Genomic DNA, 14,420 nt, shown 5'->3' on the forward strand with positions numbered 1-14,420 from the left:
GCACTGGCACCGTCGTCCTGGCACAAGGAGTTCCATTGGCCCTTCCCCGCCCGAGAAAGAGGGGGGCAAGGGAGAGAGACTCTTGCCCACGCCGTCCGCGAGTCCGGAGGCGGCAGCGGCGGCGGCTGAAGAGGCGGCCTGAGGGAGGAGAAAGAGTAAGGGATGGGGAGGGACGCAGAAGGGCAGCGCTTCAGCGGCCGCGGCAGCACCGTAACCGTCCCATGCCAGATTGACAGCATCTGTCAATCCTACCAATGTATGTAACTCTTTACAACGGCAAAATCCCTTATTTCGGCTGCTGGTCCCTTATTTTCAAGGCTGCTGGTCCCTTATTTTCAAATCTGTAAGTTGACAGCTATGGATGGACGGTGGGTGTACAGTGGTACCTCGGGTTACATACGCTTCAGGTTACAGACTCTGCTAACCCAGAAATAGTGCTTCAGGTTAAGAACTTTGCTTCAGGACGAGAACAGAAATCGTGCTCCGGCGGCAGCAGGAGGCCCCATTAGCTAAAGTGGTGCTTCAGGTTAAGAACAGTTTCAGGTTAAGAACGGACCTCCGGAACAAATTAAGTACTTAAACCAAGGTTCCACTGTATACTTAAAGGGACAAGCTTTTTTTATACTGGGAGTAGATCGCAGACTCATGAGAATGAGACGCTCCTGCAACAGGGGTTGTTGCCATCCGACATTAGCCATTTGCTGAGTCGACCCGTTGAAACCCTGGCCGATTGATTTTCCAGTGGGTTTACTCGGAGCGAAATGCACTCCGATGGCATTAACAACAACAACAATAATTTATTATTTATACCTCGCCCATCTGGCTGGGCTTCCCCAGCCACTCTGGGCGGCTTCCAACAAAATATTAAAATGCAGTAATGCAGCAAATGTTAAAAGCTTCCCTAAACAGGGCTGCCTTCAGATGTCTTCTAAAAGTCTGGTAGTTGCTTATTTCCTTGACATCTGATGGGAGGGCGTTCCACAGGGTGGGCGCCACCACCGAGAAGGCCCTCTGCCTGGTTCCCTACAACCTCGCTTCTCGCAGTGAGGGAACCGCCAGAAGGCCCTCGGGAGATGGACCCTGGTGTCCGGGCTGGACGATGAGGGTGGAGACGCTCCTTCAGGTATACAGTGGTGCCTCGCAAGACGAAAATAATCCGTTCCGCAAGTCTCTTTGTCTTGCGGTTTTTTCGTCTTGTGAAGCAAGCCTATTAGCGGCTTAGCGGATCAGCTGATAAGCGGCTTAGCGGATCAGCTGATAAGTGGCTTAGCAGCTTAGAAAAAGGGGGGGAAAGGAAAAAAACCCCGCAGGAACTCGCAAGACATTTTCGTCTTGCGAAGCAAGCCCATAGGGAAATTCGTTTTGCGAAGCACCTCCAAAATGGAAAACCCTTTCGTCTAGCGGGTTTTCCGTCTTGCGAGGCGTTCGTCTTGCGGGGCACCACTGTACTGGGCCGTTTAGGGCTTTCAAGGTCAGCACCAACCCTTTGAATTGTGCCTGGAAATGTACTGTTACAGATGCTTTAGCTGAGATTTCTGCATTTCACGGGGTTGGACTAGATGAACGCTGGGGGTCCCCTTCCAACTTGACAATTCCACGAGGCTCCCGAGAGCCAGAGATAAATTGGGCTGGGCAGACAAAATAAACCTGATGTCGTGCAATCACTTTCCTGAACTGGCGAGGAATCCTGCATTGTCCGCAGACCACAATGTTCACAACCATATGGTCTAGAAAACTCTGAAATCCTGGGTTGTTGTTTTTTCTGTAGCAAAAAAACAGACCAGCCTTCTGTGGTCACATGGAACGGTGGTGTACACATATAGCCTTTAGAACTGCCCCCACTTTAAAAAATAATCATAATTATTCTGCAAGGTCAATTTGATTTTGTTTCCTTGCTGGAACCTGAATTATGCAAAATTGACAGCCGTTCGCACGCATTTTATTGGTGTTTTTTCAGAACGGAGGCCCTTTGTTTTATTTTGGGTGCAAGGGATATTAACGTCGATGCAGGCATGTGTATAAGCAAGGGGCGAACCGGGAAAAGGAAGATTATCTGGAGGGAAGGGGTCAGAAACTCCACCGGCTTCAAGGACAATACCTATTTTCTAAATACGTCCGTCATGGGGACTAGAAACTTAGATTATTATTTTTTTAAACTACGAAGCAGAGTCCTGTGGAATCTGTGGCAGATTGCACACCGAAACTTGGCTTGTGGAAAGTAAAAAATACATTTTTTAATCTACAGCACTTAACGCGGTTCAGCTCACCCTTGTGCCTTTGATTTTGAAGTCAGGTTGAAAACTTTGCTTGTTGCTAGACCTTGACGTTCCGTCAAACCTGCAGCCCTGCAAATTTCTTGATTTGCATGTCGACGGCGATACTTATCGAAAGCTCGTTTGCAAGCTCAAATTGTCGCAAGAAGGGCGAGATCTGGATTTAATATTTTTAGGAAGATCTTAGCTGCCGTCCCTGTCTTTGGGGATTTTTTATTGCGCCGGGATCGCTATCGCTGTAGCCTATTTGCGTAGTGCTTGGGGCAGCAGAGGTCTTATATTTTGGGATAACGGTTGCCTAACCCAATGAGGTCTAGCTACTTGAAAAGGCTTTCAAAGATTGCAACTTCTCTTTCTCTCCCCCCCCTTCTCCTCAGAGGCCTTCGGCGCCCATTTCTTGCTGCTACATAACTATTTTTAAGGGACCAAGAATTCTTCCTTTCCTAAATAAAACCAAAGCTCCTCTTTTTTAGAAGAAAGAAATTGAAAATAAGTTTGTAAGCCTTTATATAATGCTTAAAGGATCTATTTTTGTTGTTGCGACGCTGAGGGACCAGTATGTTGTTGTTTTAAAAATAATGTCCGCACATCTTAAATCTTTTATAAGCATTCCATCAAATAGCCTTAATTTCTCTGTAGGGAATCTTATGATGATACGAGTCACTAAATTGTCTGTTTGCTAATGGATGTGGAAAAAGTCCGGAAAGACTCTAGAAAGACCACAGTCGAGGAACCCGTTAGATTTCCCAAACTTTCTCAAATTTGGGTCTCCAGTTCTCGTTGGACTACAACTCCCATCACCCCAAGCTTAGCCAGACCTGTGGTCATGGACGATGGGAATTGTAGTCTTAAAAGTTTGGGGAAAGTAGAAAGCTATAGTCCACTAAGATGTTTCTTACTAGCTCATACTCTTGAGTAGACCTATATGTGAACGTCTCGTCGATTTCTGTGGGTCTGCTCTCAGTAGAGCTCTGGGGGGGATAGTTGCAGACTTCGGAGCTACACAGATCTCTAGAGGACTTACTCCAAATACTTAATATCTGCAGAATCTGATCTGTGTCTCTTTAGAGACAAAGGCTGTTTCTGATTCCAGAAGTGAGGGGGAACACTAGCCGCCTATGAACAACTCATATCGCCCGTCCACAATCTCCTGCAATCAGTGCTTTTTTCCTTTAAATAATAATAATAATAATTATTATTATTATTTTTCTTTAAAAAGCATTTACTCAAGAAAATCACCATTTTACCGTTCAAATCGGGGGGAAACAAACACAGTAAATGGACAAAAGTACAAAGATTCACAAAAATGTTTAGGGGCATGCGTACTCCTGTTTAACCCCCCAGGAAAGAAAAGCACTGATTTCAGCAGTAGTAATAAAACCAGCAATACAAATCAGAAATATCTAACCCAGCGCAGATCAGCTGGGATGGAAATATTAAAAATAAGTTTGTGAGGCTTATTGGGGTCTTTTCCAGCTCTGCCATTCTGCGTACCCCCAGGAAAAAAGCACAGCCTGCAATTCTTATTTTGTCGCAGAAGTCTCTTGGCTTGCGCTCCCTGCAATAACAGGGGCGCTAGTCCTCAGGAATATGTTTTTAGCAAAGATGTTGGGGGTTCTTTTTGCTATAAAACACCCCTTATTCCAAGCATGGGGAATTTTATGCCCTGGGCTCCCCACTTTCAACATTTGCCACATCGGCTGCTGGGAATTCTAGTTCACGGCGCCAGGTTTCCGCTGTATTTAAATTTGGGGTTGCCTTTCCAGATGGTTTGTGCACTTCCAGATTCTCCCTTCCCTGCTTTTTAAACCTTGAGGCCAATGCCATTCTTGTATGTTTTTTAATTTTTAAAAAAGGCTTCTTAACCACCCCCCCAAAAAAAATTGTGGCTCTTTCTTCATTGCTAAATGTCCTCCTTTTTTTAAAACGGAAACTGGACAGTCTTCCCCCATAACGGTACGGATAACAGCCGCCGCAAACTTTATTTTCCTTGGTGGAGAGCGTTTTATCCTGTGAAACGGAAGAGGGACGTAACTGGGACAAATAAATAAATAAATGTGAAACTGCAATATTTGAATATCAGCAATAAAATGCTTTAAAAGCAGAACAAACCTTGGTGTGCGTGTTTTTTTCCCCCAGTTGTGTGTGTCTGCACAAAAGGGTGATGACATTGTGTGATTTGATTATATTAGGGCTGGGTGATGCCTGGTTTTTCATTTTGCAATACACCATCCGCTAAACATCTTGACACACGGATAGATCAGAAGAGTCTTTACAGTGGCACCTTGGTTCTCAAACTTAATCCGTTCCGGAAATTCTGTTCCAAAACCAAAGCGTTCCAAAACCAAGGAGCGCTTTCCCCTAGAAAGTAAGGCAAAACGGATTAATCCATTCCAGACTTTTAAAAACAACCTCTAAAACAGCAATTTAACATGGATTTTACTATCTAACCAGACAATGGATCCATAAAATGAAAGAAATAAACAATCCACTGTGCTATAAAATAAATAAGACAGTATTGTAGATGATAAAAATTAAAATTATGTATATGCACACTGTGTGTTTTTATATATATATAATACAAACATAGTGTGTGTGTGTATACCCTATGTGTTTTATACACACACACACACACATATATATAATACACAGAGTATATGTGTGTGTATACACAAAAACACTGGGTATTTATATATATAAATATATTTGTTGTTGAGTCGTTTAGTGGTGTCCTCCTCTTCGTGACCCCCTGGACCAGAGCACGCCAGGCCCTCCTGTCTTCCACTGCCTCCCGCAGTTTAGTCAGACTCATGCTGGTAGCTTCGAGAAGACTGTCCCACCATCTCGTCCTCCGTCGTCCCCTTCTCCTTGCGCTCTCCATCTTTCCCAGCATCAGGGTCTTTTCCAGGGAGTCTTCTCTTCTCATGAGGTGGCCAAAGTCTTGGAGCCTCAGCTTCAGGATCTGTCCTTCCAGTGAGCACTCAGGGCTGATTTCCTTCTGAATGGAGAGGTTGGATCTTCTTGCAGTCCATGGGACTCTCAAGAGTCTCCTCCAGCACCAGAATTCAAAAGCATCCATTCTTCGGTGACCAGCCTTCTTGATGGTCCAGCTCTCACTTCCATACATCTTTGTTGGCAAGGTGAAGTCTCTGCTTTTTAAGATGCTGTCTGGGTTTGTCATTGCTTTATAAAAATACATAAAAATATAAAAATATAAATATAAACTGAGATCAGTACTTGCAGTCACCTATGTATGACAGCTTATATTTAAATATAAATATAAAAATATAAAAATAAACTGAGATCAATAATTGCAATCACCTATGTATGACAGCTGTGTCCTTTATACAGTTTTTTTTTTATGTGCTGCAAGCCGGCCCAGAGTGGCTGGGGAAACCCAGCCCGATGGGCGGGGTATAAATCATAAAATCACCATTATCGAAATAAGACTGCTGCGTCACCTTTAAGGATGCCGAGGCTGACGTCACGCGCCCTCCAGTAACCCCTCCGCCCACCGGCGTTCCAAATCCGAACGCCAGCCGGCGAGGGGGCGTGGCTCTGCTTACACAACTCCCTTTGATCCTCCGCCGCTGTTGCGAACAATGCGGGGGAGAGGCGGGTAGGGGGTCTCCCCTTAAAGGGGCCGCGCCGCGAAAAAAAGGGAGCCGGCAGGTAAGAAATCAATCAATCAATCAATCAATCAATCAATCAATCAATCAATCAGTTGAAACCCCCTTGAAGGGAGCTGGGTTTAGGGAGAGGGGGCAGGGAACGGATGCCTTAGGAAACATTTTTCCTTCCTATTATTATTATTATTATTATCAAAAAGGAGCCGGGCAGGTAACAAATCAATCAATCAATCAATCAATCAATCAGTCAATCAATCAGTTGAAACCCCCTTGAAGGGAGCTGTGTTTAGGGAGGGGGGGCGGGGAACGGATGCCTTAGGAAACATTTTTCCTTCCTATTATTATTATTATTATTATTATTATCAAAAAGGAGCCGGGCAGGTAACAAATCAATCAATCAATCAATCAATCAATCAGTTGAAACCCCCTTGAAGGGAGCTGGGTTTAGGGAGAGGGGGCAGGGAACGGATGCCTTAGGAAACATTTTTCCTTCCTATTATTATTATTATTATTATTATTATTATTATCAAAAAGGAGCCGGGCAGGTAACAAATCAATCAATCAATCAATCAATCAATCAATCAGTTGAAACCCCCTTGAAGGGAGCTGTGTTTAGGGAGGGGGGGGCGGGGAACGGATGCCTTAGGAAACATTTTTCCTTCCTATTATTATTATCTGAATTTTTATACCTGGGGTTCTCAGGGCGGTGCGTAGAATAAAATCAAGAGCAAGATATAAAACCTTTTTTAAGTCCCCCCCCTTCAAACACCTCAAAGGGACCCAACTTTCAGGTCACTCTTTTAAAATATAAATTACAGTATATTTCATTCCCTCCCCCTTCTTTTTTCCTTTTCCTTTCTCCACCTGTGATGAGGCTGCATTTTAATATTTTGATGTTTCAATATTTTAATTGTTGTATTTTAATCCTGTTTTTAAGTTGTATTCATCCAACTTGTTTTTATTATTGCTTGTTAGTCGCCCTGAGCCCAACCGTGGCTGGGGAGGGCAGGGTATAAATATTGTTTTATTAAATTTGCGGTATTTTCACTCCCTCCACACCCCTGTCTGTTTTTGCTATGTATTTGGTGTTTTTGTTTCTGCAGCACTTTTTGTTTTTGCTTTCGTGATGGATTGATTTTGTGACTTCACTGCATCCTTTACTGCTTTCCTTTTATGGATCAATGGTCTGGTCAGATAGCTTAGTCCTGCTGGCCAGTAAAGCGAGATGAGCGCCGCAACCCCAGAGTTGACCTTTACCTATGTGGAAGCGTACAGCTTCTGGGTCATGTGGCCAGCATGACTAAGCCGCTTCTGGCGAACCAGAGCAGCGCCCGGAAATGCCGTTTCCCTTCCCGCCGGCGCAGTACCTATTGATCTACTTGCACTTTGACGTGCTTTCGAACTGTTAGGTTGGCAGGAGCAGGGACCGAGCAACGGGAGCTCACCCCGTCATTGCGGGGATTTGAACTGCCGACCTTCTGATCGGCAAGCCCCAGGCTCTGTGGTTTAACCCACAGCGCCACCCGCGTCCCAATAAAGCGAGATGAGCGCCGCAACCCCAGAGTCGGTCATGTCTGGACCTAATGGTCAGGGGTCCCTTTACCTGACGTGGAAGCGAGGCCTGGGAACAGAGGGAGAGCTTTTGGATCGCAAGGTCTCTGAGCCTAAACAAAGTTCAGCTGTGCTGGCCTCCTGTCAATCAGGAGATATATTCTCCCCATGCAGCCATTGGTAAATTCGTAATTAACCTAAAGAGATGATTGGTTCCTAGCCAGTTCTCCAGGTGGGTTTGCAAGGATAAAGGACTTGTGAATTCAGATGCAAATTGCAGAACGTCTTGCCCTGGTGTTTTTGACCAGTGAAAGGATTGTTGACTGCTAGCTGTGTTTTGAACTGTTGTTGCTGCGTGAGTATAATTTTAGCTACTGTAGTTACATTTTACAATGTTTTTTATTTTCTGTTTGTAACCTTCAAAGAAACGTGCAACTTTGTGAGTGGCTTGTTTAATCAACTTGGAAAAGGACATTTTGTGTTTTGTACTGTGATAGGAGTTTTGAGGTCTTAGATGTAGGTATGATGTATCTGGGGGTGGTCTTGATCTAAAGGTAAAGGGACCCCTGACCATTAGGTCCAGTCGCGGACGACTCTGGGGTTGCGGCGCTCATCTCGCTTTATTGGCCGAGGGAGCCGGCGTACAGCTTCCGGGTCATGTGGCCAGCAGGATTAAGCCGCTTCTGGCGAACCAGAGCAGCGCACGGAAACACCGTTTACCTTCCTGCCGGAGAGGTACTATTTATCTACTTGCACTTTTATGTGCTTTCGAACTGCTAGCTTGGCAGGAGCAGGGACTGAGCAACGGGAGCTCACCCCGTCACGGGGATTCGAACCGCCGACCTTCTGATCGGCAAGTCCTAGGCTCTGGGGTTTAACCCACAGCACCACGCACATCCCACTACCTTGGCCAATAAAGCGAGATGAGCACCGCAACCCCAGAGATGGTCACGACTGGACCTATACGGCCTAGGACCCTCGTACCTACGGGACCGCCTCTCCTGGTATGCCCCACAGAGGAACTTACGGTCTTCAAATAAAAACATCTTGGAGGTCCCAGGCCACAGAGAAGTTAGGCTGGCCTCAACTAAAGCCAGGGCTTTTTCGGCTGTGGCTCCAACCTGGTGGGACGCTCTGTCCCAAGAGACCAGGGCCCTGCGGGACTTGACATCTTTCCGCAGGGCCTGCAAGACAGAGCTGTTCCGCCAGGCCCCTGAGCCCAGCTTCGGCTGGGGAGGGCGGGATATAAATAAAATTTATTATTATTATTGTTATTATTAATGGTCAGGGGTCCCTTTACCTGACGTGGAAGCGAGGCCTGGGAACAGAGGGAGAGCCTTTGGACCTCAAGGTCTCTGAGCCTAAACAAAGTTCAGCTGTGCTGGCCTCCTGTCAATCCGGAAATATATTCTCCCCATGCAGCCATTGGTAAATTCATAATTAACCTAAAGAGATGATTGGTCCCTAGCCAGTTCTCCAGGTGGGTTTGCAAGGATAAAGGACTTGTGAATTCAGATGCAAATTGCAGAACGTCTTGCCCTGGTGTTTTTGACCAGTGAAAGGATTCTTGACTGCTAGCTGTGTTTTGAACTGTTGTTGCTGCGTGAGTATAATTTTAGCTACTGTAGTTACATTTTACAATGTTTTTTATTTTCTGTTTGTAACCTTCAAAGAAACGTGCAACTTTGTGAGTGGCTTGTTTAATCAACTTGGAAAAGGACATTTTGTGTTTTGTACTGTGATAGGAGTTTTGAGGTCTTAGATGTAGGTATGATGTATCTGGGGGTGGTCTTGATCTAAAGGTAAAGGGACCCCTGACCATTAGGTCCAGTCGCGGACGACTCTGGGGTTGCGGCGCTCATCTCGCTTTATTGGCCGAGGGAGCCGGCGTCCAGCTTCCGGGTCATGTGGCCAGCAGGACTAAGCCGCTTCTGGCGAACCAGAGCAGCGCACGGAAACGCCGTTTACCTTCCCGCCGGAGAGGTACCTATTTATCTACTTGCACTTTGACGTGCTTTCGAACTGCTAGGTTGGCAGGAGCTGGGACTGAGCAATGGGAGCTCACCCCGTGGTGGGGATTCGAACCGCCGACCTTCTGATCGGCAAGTCCTAGGCTCTGTGGTTCAGAATATTTTTTTTCTTGTTTTCCTCCTCCAAAAACTAGGTGCGTCTTGTGGTCTGGTGCATCTTATAGAGCAAAAAATACGGTATATTGGGAAGCTGTTCCTCTGGACACTTCTTTAACATAGATGCGGCATTTCAGATACCCGGGTTTCAAAACAGCCCAGATCATTAAGGTTTCTTGGAATTCCTGGTCTGAGGCTGATGGTGGAATTATTTATGGCTTCCCAGCAAATGTTTCTGAAGCCATGCATTAAGTGTGCATTAACCGTCTTTTAAAAACCATCTTCAAAGCTCCAAGTCGCAAGAAGCCATAGCACATAGGATTGTAAAGGGCCGAGTCCCCCAAAAACCTCCCTTAAAAGTTCCTGGTTATAAATGTTATTGTTATTACTACCTTGGGTCTCAAACTTAATCCGTTACAGAAATCCGTTCCAAAACCAAGGTGCGCTGCTTTCCTATAGAAAGCAATGCAGAATGGATTAATCCATTCCAGACTTTTAAAAACAACCCCTAAAACAGCAATTGAACATAGATTTTACTATCTAACCAGACCATCGATCCATAAAACCAAAGCGATAATCAATGTACTGCAGTCACGCAATCGATCCATCAGTAGCTGAACTGGGTTCCGCACAGCTGCAAAAACAAAACGAAAAAGAGCCGCGAAAACACAAATGCAAAATAAATAACAAAAACAGACAGACCTCAGGGTAACACTCAAAACGAAGCACGTTCAGCTTCCGAAAAAAGTTCACAAACCGGAACACTTACTTCCAGGTTTGCAGCGTTTAGGTTCCAAGTTGTTTGAGTACCAAGGCGTTTGAGAACCAAGGTACCACTGTATTATAAAATCCAGTTTATAACTACGTTATATACCAGGGGTCAGCAAACTTTTTCAGCAGGGGGCCGGTCCAATGTCCCTCAGACCTTGTTGGGGGCCGGACTATATTTTTTGGGGAAAATATGAACGGATTCCTATGCCCCACAAATAACCCAGAGATGCATTTTAAAGAAAAGGACACATTCTACTCATGTAAAAACACGCTGATTCCCGGACCGTCTGCGGGCCGGACTGAGAAGGCGATTGGGCTGGATTCGGTTGCCTACCCGTGTTATATACCTTAATTCTGCTAGGGTTTTCACTTGTTTGCCGTTGTTTTCCAAATAAGGGGCGCGTCTATGGAACCTCTGGCCACTGGCTGCCCTGCGAGTTGGGGCGATTGGGGACACCCAGCCCCGTCAGGCTCTGAATTCTCGAGAGCGCAACCTCCAGGCCCCGAGATGTGGGGCACTTCCCTCTGCGAAATCTCCCCCTGCCGGAGGAGATCAGCCTTTTGTAAGGAGATTAGCCCAGGGAGAAGAAATTCAACCTTTGTCTCCAGCTCCTTCCAAAACCCTTTATCCATGCGGGCAAGAGGGATCGCCCGATTAGGGTTGCGGGGGCACAAAAGGGGCACTGCTTCCTCGCTCCGTGGGCGAGAGGGTCTCTCCTTGCTCCCTGCTAGGAAGAGGGTTTTAAAAATTAAATCAAATTTCCAATTAAAAAGGGGGAGGCTGTTGTGCTTCTGTGAGATGCAGGTAGTTAACTGGTCCCCACTGGGGCCGGTGGACTGGGAGCCCAGTTGGTAGGCGTTGCCGGCGAGAGGCGGAACCAACTCGTTGTGGTTCACCTCATCCTCCCTCTCGAATTCTGCAAGGTCGAAGGAGCTGGCAGGCAGAGAGAGAGAGGCACACATGCTACTTGTAGGGAGGTGAGGTCTGTGGGACAGATTCGGTCAGTATAAATACCCCCCCCCCCCTCGGGCTGAAAGTTGCAGAAACGTCAAGCACCACCAAACATTTCCGTGCCAACTTAATAAGGTAAGCACACAGTTGTTCTTTTGCAGCAACGGGGGAAAGAGAGTGTTGCTCACTGGGTAGAGCAACTGCTTTGCACGCAGGACGTCCCAGGTTGGGTCCCTGTGTATTCCTGCCTTGGTCTTCTCTTCTCATGAGGTGGCCAGAGTCTTGGAGCCTCAGCTTCAGGATCCGTCCTTCCAGTGAGCACTCAGGGCTGATTTCCTTCCGAATGGAGAGGTTGGATCTTCTTGCAGTCCATGGGACTCTCAAGAGTCTCCTCCAGCACCAGAATTCAGAAGCATCCATTCTTCGGCCATCAGCCTTCTTGATGGTCCAGCTTTCACTTCCATACATCACTGCTGGGAAAACCAGAGCTTGAACTATACAGACCTTTGTCGGCAAGGTGAAGTCTCTGCTTTTTAAGATGCCGTCTAGGTTTGTCATTGCTTTTCTCCCAAGGAGCAGGCGTCTCTTAATTTAATGGCTGCTGTCACCATCTGCCGTGATCATGGAGCCCAAGAAAGTAAAATCTCTCACTGCCTCCATTTCTTCCCCTTCTATTTGCCAGGAGGTGATGGGACCAGTGGCCATGATCTTCGTTTTTTTGATGTTGAGCTTCAGACCATATTTTGCGCTCTCCTCTTTCACCCTCATTAAAAGGTTCTTTAATTCCTCCTCACTTTCTGCCATCAAGGTTGTGTCATCTGCATATCTGAGGTTGTTGATATTTCTTCCGGCAATCTTAATTCCAGCTAGGGATTCATCCAGCCCAGCCTTTCGCATGATGAATTCTGCATATAAGTTAAATAAGCAGGGAGACAATATACAGCCTTGTCGTACTCCTTTCCCAATTTGGAACCAATCAGTTGTTCCATATCCAGTTCTAACTGTAGCTTCTTGTCCCACATAGAGGTTTCTCAGGAGACAGATTAGGTGATCAGGCACTCCCATTTCTTTAAGAACTTGCCGTAGTTTGCTGTGGTCAACACAGTCAAAGGCTTTTGCATAGGCTTTTTTGCACAGTTTATTCTAGGAAATGAATAATCTGGCTGCCAAAAGAAAGGCAAAAATCTGAGCCCGTCCGTTCCTAGGGACTAGAAACTTAGATAGGAGCCTGGTCAAGTGTGATGGCTGGTGTTGGCAGCCGGGGTGTGTGTGCAAAGTTTGCTGGGGATGGTAAGGGCTAAATCCTCTTAACTTTGCCCGGCAGATCTGTTTCCCTGGCGACAGTGGTTTAATTGATATTTTGCCTGGGAGGATAATCACCTGGCAAGCTTGCTTGCTGCTTAAGGGGCCCAGATAAATTTCTCTCTGCGGAGCTGGGGGGGACGGACGGACGAAATGATTTGTGGCTCCCAAGGGTGCTTGTTGACAAGGCCCCTGTGCTCAGCTTTTCCCCACCCTCGAGAGAGACGCATAATTGGCGCACAATTGCCATGATGCCATAACCGCCTCCGGCGTTGTGGGCGCACAAGTGTTTTTCGGCGTGATACAACATCTCTTTGCAAGGTTTTGCTGTTCGTCGAGAGTGGACCCTTCGTTTTTCCCTCCCCGCTTTCTGAAATAAATTTATCTACAGTGGCGCCTTGGTTCTCAAACTTAATCCCTTCCGGAAATTCTGTTCCAAAACCAAAGTGTTCCAAAACCAAGGCACGCTGCTTTCCCCGTAGAGAGTCACGCAAAACGGATTAATCCGTTCCGGGGTTTTAAAAACAACCCCTAAAAAAGCAACTTAACGTGGATTTTGCTATCTAACAAGACCATTGGTCCGTAAAATAAAAGCAATAATCAATGTGCTGCAGTCGCACAATTGATCCGTCAGTAGCTGGACTGGGTTCTGCACGGTCACGAGAACAAAACGAAAAAGAGCCGCAAAAACAAACGCAAAATAAATAGCAAAAACAGACAGACCTCAGTGTAACACCCAGATCTTAAGGCCTGCTAGCCTGCTCCCTTAAATATTACTGCTTTGCTCCTTTCTATATATAGGGTGCCTACATTCTACTCTGAGAGCAGTACATGTGAAAAGGATCTAGGAGTCTTGGTTGACCACAAACTTGACATGAGCCAACAGTGTGACGCGGCAGCTAAAAAAGCCAATGCAATTCTGGGCTGCATCAAGAGGAGTATAGCATCTAGATCGAGGGAAGTAATAGTGCCACTGTATTCTGCTCTGGTCAGACTTCACCTGGAGTACTGTGTCCAGTTCTGGGCACCACAGTTCAAGAAGGACACTGACAAACTGGAACGTGTCCAGAGGAGGGCAACCAAAATGGTCAAAGGCCTGGAAACGATGCCTTATGAGGAACGGCTAAGGGAGCTGGGCATGTTTAGCCCGGAGAAGAGGAGGTTAAGGGGTGATATGATAGCCATGTTCAAATATATAAAAGGATGTCACATAGAGGAGGGAGAAAGGTTGTTTTCTGCTGCTCCAGAGAAGCGGACACGGAGCAATGGATCCAAACTACAAGAAAGAAGATTCCACCTAAACATTAGGAAGAACTTCCTGACAGTAAGAGCTGTTTGACAGTGGAATTTGCTGCCAAGGAGTGTGGTGGAGTCTCCTTCTTTGGAGGTCTTTAAGCAGAGGCTTGACAACCATATGTCAGGAGTGCTCTGATGGTGTTTCCTGCTTGGCAGGGGGTTGGACTCGATGGCCCTTGTGGTCTCTTCCAACTCTAGGATTCTATGATACTCTTTATAATTATTAGTAGTTTGCATCATATATTTACACCTCTTATTATTTCATATTATAGCAAGTTTCAAGAGACTGATGAGTCTTTGCAAATTGTGTTTCTGAAGGAGCGTTTGTCATTGCTAAATGCGTTTGCGTTATTCAGTTTGTTATGGATAAAAAAATCATTTTAAGTTACAGATAATCATTTTAAGTTAGAGCTTAATAATTATTTCACTATTAATATGCTTCTTAATTGTATTTCACTATTAATATGCTTCTTCTTAATTGCATTTCACTGTTGATATACTTCTTGATCGTATTTCAGGT

At 45.8% G+C, this 14,420-nt stretch overlaps 2 protein-coding genes and 1 long non-coding RNA gene across 6 annotated transcripts in view; 2 read left to right on the plus strand and 1 right to left on the minus strand.

The window, feature by feature from the left end:
- Positions 1-4,384, plus strand: part of POLR2E (RNA polymerase II, I and III subunit E) — a 97,305-nt gene extending 92,921 nt beyond the window's left edge. For both annotated transcript variants that reach the window (XM_081846455.1, XM_081846456.1), the window contains one exon: positions 1,472-4,384. The gene's annotated coding sequence lies outside the window, so the exon portion shown is untranslated. The remainder of the gene's footprint in view (positions 1-1,471) is intronic.
- The window catches only part of LOC309333100, a 136,407-nt gene that overhangs the window by 113,412 nt on the left and 8,575 nt on the right, over positions 1-14,420 (minus strand). The window lies entirely within an intron of this gene.
- Positions 5,827-14,420, plus strand: part of ABCA7 (ATP binding cassette subfamily A member 7) — a 75,808-nt gene continuing 67,214 nt past the window's right edge. Inside the window, exon 1 of one of the 3 annotated variants that reach the window (XM_081845980.1) lies at positions 5,827-5,945. The gene's annotated coding sequence lies outside the window, so the exon portion shown is untranslated. Of the gene's footprint in view, positions 5,946-6,430; positions 6,448-10,985; positions 11,438-14,420 lie in introns of those variants that run through there. The other 2 variants (XM_081845979.1, XM_081845981.1) reach the window with 2 other exon arrangements.

This window comes from Podarcis erhardii, assembly GCF_964252035.2.
Source record: "Podarcis erhardii genome assembly, chromosome: 18".
NCBI classification, from domain to species: Eukaryota; Metazoa; Chordata; class Lepidosauria; order Squamata; family Lacertidae; genus Podarcis; species Podarcis erhardii.